The sequence below is a fragment of the Garra rufa genome, chromosome 15, assembly GCF_049309525.1.
Source record: "Garra rufa chromosome 15, GarRuf1.0, whole genome shotgun sequence".
Lineage (NCBI taxonomy): Eukaryota > Metazoa > Chordata > Actinopteri > Cypriniformes > Cyprinidae > Garra > Garra rufa.
The window spans coordinates 42,415,167-42,423,124 of record NC_133375.1 but is presented as its reverse complement, the minus strand read 5'-3'; positions in this window follow the sequence as shown (position 1 = coordinate 42,423,124).

The window sequence follows — 7,958 nt, the reverse complement described above, 5'->3', positions numbered from 1 at the left end:
GTGCTAAAAGCGCCATAATTTCACGTGCTGTGAATCTATTCGAGTGCAATTCTCTTGAGGTTTTACATTATTAGAAATATACATATTTATCAGCCTCATGATTCACACACACACACACACACACACACACACACACACACACACACACACACACACTAATATAAAACTACAACAGGATGTTCTGTTCTTGAGACCAACACTTGAACACAAAGTTAAGGAAAACACACACACACACAGTTTCTCCATGTCCTTCCTGTATGCGCTGGTCACATCCTGCCCGATCCTCCGATGATTTTCTCCTCATCTGTCCTTTTCCCTGAACCCAACCTCACACTTTCCCTTGCACTGGTTTCCGCTCTCTCTTCCTGTCAGTCTGTCTGGACCATGGCCGTTTTCTCTCATAGCATCAGACTTTGGACAAACAACATGAATCTTGAACAATTAATAGCTTATTCTGGTTAAGATCTGCTCACTTAGACAGTAAGAGACCATCTTCTTTTTATGCTAAGCTCTAAAATAATATTTCTGATAGAAATTCGGAGCACAAACATTTATTTACTTAAAAATTGATTTTTTTTTTTTTTTACATAAATAAGCAACTACTGAAAAAGTCACAGGGCCTTCAATTATTGCTTTAATTTTATCCTTAAATATTTTTAGATTTTATTTTAATGAACATTTATTTTAAGATAAATATAATATCTGGGAAAATATTACTTTAAAAAAATTGACAAAAAATAAGAAAAATTAGTTAAAAATCTGTAATAAAAAATAATGTGATTTACATATTTTAAAATATATATATATACACACACACACACACACATATATACATATATGTGACCCTGGACCACAAAACCAGTCATAAGGTTAAATTTGACAAAACTGAGATTTATACATCATATGGAAGCTCAATAAATAAGCTTTCTATTGATGTATGGTTTGTTAGGATATATTAATGTTTGGCTGAGATACATCTATTTGAAATCAGAAATCTGAGGATGCAAAAAAATCAAAAAGACTGAGAAAATCACCTTTAAAGTTGTACAAATTAGGTTCTTAACAATGCATATTACAAATCAAAAATTACATTTTGATATGTTTACAGTAGGAATTTTACAAAAAATCTTCATGGAACATGAACTTTACTTAATTTCTTAATGATTTTTGGCATAAAATAAAAATCTAAAATTTTGACCCATGCAATGTATTTTTGGCTATTGCTACAAATATACCCCAGCGACTTAAGACTGGTTTTGTGGTCCAGGGTCACATATACATATATATATATATATATATATATATATATATATATATATAATATATATATATATATATATAAAATTTAAAAATGTTAAAATGTATATATGTAAAAAATTATTATTATAATATTATTATATTATTACATATTATTATTAGTATTATTTTTTTAACTCATTTTTCTTATTTTTTGTCAATTTTTTAAAGTAATATTTTCCCAGATATTATATATATCTTAAGATAAATGTTCATTGTAAAATCTAAAAATATTTAAAGATAAAATTAAAGCAATAATTAAAGGCCCTGTGACTTTTCAGAAGTTTGTTATTTATATATTAAAAAAAAATTCCCCCAGGCAAAATTAAAAAAATGACAGAAATTAACAGCTTGTCAAATCTAATTAGTAAAATGATTTAAAATCCACCCAATAATTGACACTGTCATAAAAGACTACCAAGTAATGTGATTTACAGCTTTTAAAAGTGAGTACATTATTATATCTTATAAACTAACCCATAATTAGATTCATTTTTAAGTATTTCAATTAGACAGAAAAAAAATCAGTATTTTTCTTAAAAAATATTTCTACAAAATCTGCAAAAGTACTTAAGTCATAGGGCCCTCAAATATTGTTGTAATTTTATCCTCAAAATATGTGTATATTTTATTTTAATTAACATTTATTTTAAAATACATAATATTTTTATTTTTGTAAAGTCAACGGATTTACACTTTTTTTTTCTAGTTAAGCCAAGCCCTGTTACGCCAAGCCCTAAAATATTTTGCTGTGTATAAATTGAGAATAAACCATATTTTTACACTTTATTTTTAAAGTTACGGGTTCTTTGAATATTGTTGTATTTTTATATTTGATTTCAGTTAATGATTATTGATGAAGATCAGATTATAAGAACAGTTGATGCATTTTTCTACTTCTAAAATATAATAATAAGTTTTTTTTTTTTACTTTAAAATTCGAAAGTTCTCAAATATTTTATTGGGTATAAGTTGACAGAAAATATTTTTATTAATTACAAATGACTAAAAATGTTTATTTTAGGATACAAAATCATACAGCACATTTTTGTAAAGTCAATGGATTTATATATATATATATATATTTTTCTAGTTACGCCAAGCCCTAAAATATTTTATTGTGTATAAAATGCAAATGAAACATATTTTTAACTATTTCTTTAAGTTAGGGGCTCTTTGAGTATTGTTGTATTTTTATATTTTATTTCAGTTAATGATTATTTTATTATAAAATCAGATTATAAGAACAGTTTATGCATTTTTCTAGTTCTAAAATATTAAAGTTTTTTTTTTACTTGAATGTTGTTCTATTTCTATATTTTATTTAAGTTAATGATTATTTTATTATAAAGATTATAAGAACAGTTTATGCATTTTTCTAGTTATGAAAAAAAAGAAAATATTTTTACAAATACTACAAAAAATTACAAATGACTAAAAAAAGGGGGCTTCAAATATTGTTGAATTGTTATATTTTGTTTCTCTATTGTAATATAATAATGTAGTATTAACTCTATATAGTGCTATTGCAACTAGTGCAAATCTTGTAAAGCTGCTGGTTAGCAAGAGTTACTGCAGAGCTTGCAGTTTAGCTGCAACACAAAAAGACTTAAAAGACTGTAGCTTTAAGCCATAGCAGCAGAAAACACACACACACACACACACACACACACACACACACACACACACACACACACACACACAGAGACGCATCTTGACCGTCTGTGCCAAAGGAAGTTGGTACAACAAAGTGTCCGCTGCCCCTGTGAACGGCCAGCATGTGAGCGTCAGCACCTGTTATGCCCACTTCAATAAACACACTCACACATTTATACTGATTGAAGTACTACAGTGCATTCAGAGGTACAGTAGCTGCTTTGCAGTGATGCAGTGTTTCAGATAAGACCACTGTATTTCCTGCCAAGGGAAAACCAAAAGGCATTATCTCACACGCTCAAGCACGTATTCGGTGGAAAACCCCGCGATAAACCAGAGCAGCTCGACACCTCCACTTTTCTCACACGCTCTCTGGGGGCGGAGCCTCCCATCAAACTGTGTGGGGGCGGGGCTTGTCATTTAGCTGCCTTCAAAACATGTCAGAAAGATTTTTATTTAAGATGAGCGCCTGAATTGGGAGCATGTCAAAGAATCATGTGAACAGTTATAGTTTTTCATTTAGTGGAACTTCAATTACAAAATAACTACAATTTCAATAATTAGGAATAAAAGAACTATATAGACATTAAAAACAATAACTGGTTAAAATGACAAAATTACTAAAATTACTACGCAAATATGAACTAATTCAAAATACATAAAAATACTATAATGACGCTCAGAAAATACTATAATCAGACATTGATTTAAAATAAAAAAAGCAATTACAAATAAATGATTAAATTAAAATGAATGGATAAATAAAAAGAGCAAAAATATAGACATTAAAACTATACAGACATAAAAAAATTATTGATAAAAATGACAATTACTGAAAATATAAACCAATTTTAAATATTTAAAATAATACTGTAATGACACTCAAAAATACTATAATCAGACAATCACTTAAAATTAAAGGACAAAATAAATAAAAACAGTTACAAATAAATGATTAAATTAAATGAATGGATAAATTAATTAATAAATGCATACAAATAATAATACAATAGACATTAAACCTATATAGACAAAAAATATTGATCATGACAATTACTTAAACTATCTAAAATTAAAATGAAAGCAGAAAATACAAAAATAAAAACTAATTCAAAATATTTTTAAAAATACTGTAATCACACTCAGAAAATACTCTAATCAGACACTGAATGAAAATTAAAGGAAAAAATTAATAACAAAAACAATTACAAATAAATGATTAAATTAAATGAATGGATAAATTAATTAATAAATAAATACATACAAATAATAATAATATAGACATTAAACCTATATAGACAAAAAGTGCTTGATAAAAATGACAATTACTAAAACTATCTAAAATTAAAATGAAAAAACAAGCTACAAAACAGTTTTATTTTATTATCATTAATATAAGTGTATTTTTGTAATAAAATGCATATAATAAATTAAATATAAGAAAATGCAGTTCTGAGTAATATTTTGAATTACATTTTCACCTTCATAAAAATAGAACAAATGAATAAATTTAGTTTTTTATAAAATGTATAATTACTTTTTATTTATACTATTTTTTGTTAATTTTAGAATTTTTTGTTCATTTTTAATCATTTTTATTTCAGTTAACACTTCCCTTAAGTAACAAAAGACTTTCCTGATAGTTTTAATTTTATTCAACGATAACAATCCTGCTTCAAGCGTCATGTCAGAAAGTAAAATAAGCACAGAACTAAAGGACGTGGCATGTTCTGCCTGATTAAAATTCACCTTGAGACTGCAGTCCCTTCTAAGAGCACCTTTGGCTGTCATTCCTAATGAGCAAAGTGGAAACTGTGGCCGTACGCTACTCCATTCTGGATCAGCCGCATGGGGAGCTGCTGCCAAAAAGCATCTGGCTGATATTATTCATCTCACCAGTCAAGACAAGACAAGTGCTGACCAGACAGAGAAAGAGAGAGAGAAAGAAAGAGAAGGGAGGTGTCTTGGCTCTCCCACATCACCTTTACAGGTTAATTGTTTTAAAATGCTTCAGTGTGCAAACTTTGTGCGTGATACTAATACAGAAAAGGTTGCCGTAATGAACTGCCCTGCAAGTTCAACACCTCATCGGCTGCTAAAATACACACATGACAGCTAAAGCTGCTGGGTTATTCCGTGTCAACTCAACTCCCCGGCTCAAATTTTTATTTTGCTAGTATTTTTTCTAAAGTAAGATACACATGTATAGTGATGAAAGCCAAAATATTAAATGTCATGGGTGAATAATTACGGAGTAATCCACTATTTTGTAGAGAGAGGTCAAAATGCCAATTTTCATCTTAGATTCAGAGTCAAGTTACAGGGGGGTAAAAATTATTTATGAAAGACGTCAGTATCATAATGTTATTTTTACTCAGAGATTGGTAGTTCTATTAGTAAAATTTGTTGACTTCAGCAATATTTGTTGCACTTTGTGCCAATGGTGACCATTCAAAAATGGGGAAACAGCACTTTTAAGTTTTTCTCTAAAGTTAAATGCCTGTACCTCAAGAAGTATTAAGGATATCTTAAAGGAGCAGTTCACTTTCAGAACAAAAATAAATTTTGGGGGGAAAATAATCAATCGTTGTGATTGTTTAGAGACCTTTGAAGCTGCATTTTGGAAGTTCAAACTCAGGGGCACCATAGAAGTCCATTATATCGAGAGAAAGAAGAAAGAAAGACATGAACATCTTGGATGACAAGGGGGTGAGTACATTATCTGTATATTTTTGTTCTGAAAGTGAACTACTCCTTTAATGCCCTTTTAGACATTTGGTTTTTGACCATTTTGACCAAAATGTGTAAATTTTAACGATTTACTCCTGGATCCATATTGAAATTCCAATATCTCTGGAACTGAATATCAAAGGGTCTTAAAAATGAAGTTATCAAAAGGAAAGTTGGTTAAGACCCAATATCTAAAAGGACATTAAGATATCTTTAATACTTCTTGAGTTACAGGCATGCAAACCTTGGAGAAAAACTTGAAAAGCGCCGTTTCCCCATTTTTGAATGGTCACCATTGGCACATACACTGTGTGCATAATTATTAGGCATGTTGATATTCTAGTCCTATTTTTTTCCAAGCACATTTGCACATTTTGCATTTAATCATTTATAAGTGATAAATAATTGTCAATGAACGCTGGAAGTGAAAAACTTTTAGGCATGTTTTCTTTTACTTATAAAAGGAGACAAAAACTGATTTAACTAATGAGAAAGATGCAATACTGATGCAATACAAGAATTTGCAAAGTTAAGGCACTGAACCATTAGGCTGCGAAATGCTCGTTGGGTCTGCATGGTCAGAAAAAACAAGTGGAGAAGAAAAGCCTGCAAACTGCAAAAGAATTAAGAATTAAGGTGAAGAATTAGCTGTGAAATCATCAGGAACAATTTAGTCTCAAGTGGCACCATTTTCCATAACGGCAACCTACCTGGAGTCTCCAGAAGTGCAATGTGTCAGGTTCTCAGAGACCTTGCTTGGGTAAAAAATCCTAAAAAATGACCCTCACTTAATAAGAATAACATGCTGAAGTGTTGCGAAATACATGGAGTATTTTCTATAGGCTTTATAGACAGATAGGTTGAGAGTGATTATTGAAGGACCAGCATCAAATCCTCTTGTACCACTCTTTCAAGAATTTATCTTCAAGAATTTTCCTCCAGATTTTGCTAATATTTATTCTGAGGAAAGACAGACATATATAGTAATGAAAGACAAAATATTAAAAGTCACGGGTAAATATTTACTGAGTAATCCACTATGTTGTAGAGGGGGGTCAAAATGGCAATTTTCACCTTAGATTCAGACAAGTTACAGGGGGTAAAAATGACTTCAGAAAGATGGCAGCATCATTATCTTACACAGAGATTGGCAGTTATTTTAGTAAAATCTGTTGACTTTAGCAATATTTGTTGCATTTTCTGCCAATGGTGACCGTTCAAAAATGGAAAAACAGCACTTTTCACAAGTTTTCCTCCAAAGTTTGCATGCCTGTCACTCAAGAAGTAGTAAAGATTTTTGAATGCCCTTTTAAATATTGGGTCTTAATAAAGCTTTCTTTTGGCATCTTTATTTGTAATGCTCTATGAGATTCGGTTCCTCAGATATTGGAATTTCAATATGGCTCCAGGAGTTAATCAATAAAATTAACATTTTCAGTGGTCAAAAACCAAATGTGGGTCAGTTTGAAATATGATAGTGGAACATACCAGTCTGAGTGTCATAAATATATTCCAAAGTTTGAGTGCATATAACTCAAGAAGTATTAAAGATATCAAAATATGATTTTAATTTCCAAGACCCTACATCGTTCAGTTCCAGAGATATGGGAATCTCAATGAGGCTCTGTGTCCAGATTTTTGAATGTTACCCATTTTCAGTGGTCGAAATCCAAATGTTGGTCACTTTGTGTACAGCTGATGCTTATTTTATTTAAAGAACAATGTCTGAATAAGAAGTATTGTTGAAATTAGAATTGTATCTTGTTTCCCTCTATCAGAATAATCGCATACAACATACCTGTTTGAGTCTCATAAATATTATTTTCCCAAAATGTGTGTGCCTGTAACTCAAGTAGTATTAAAGTTATGTTAATGTGATTTTAGATTCTGGTTCTTAAGAAACTTTTCTTTTGGATTCTTAATTTTTAAGGCTCTGTATGGTTTAATCCCAGAGATATCAAGATCTCAGTGCAGCTCCACATTTACTATACTACCCATTTTCAGTGGTCAAAAGCCAAATGTAATTTTGAGTTTATCTAGCCATTACTGGTTACAATGCAAATATAATATGAACACTGTGAAATGAAAAATAAGATTACCCAGGATTCCATTTTCCTAGGGTTCAGAATTATACGGTGTTAATTATTTCAAGTGTGAGAGACATTAAATGTTTGGGGTACTATTCAGCGATTCTGCCAAATACACCCTTTAGCAGTAGATACTACTAGATCTGTCACTATGCTTTATATTTTATAACAACAAAAAGAAAAAGAAAT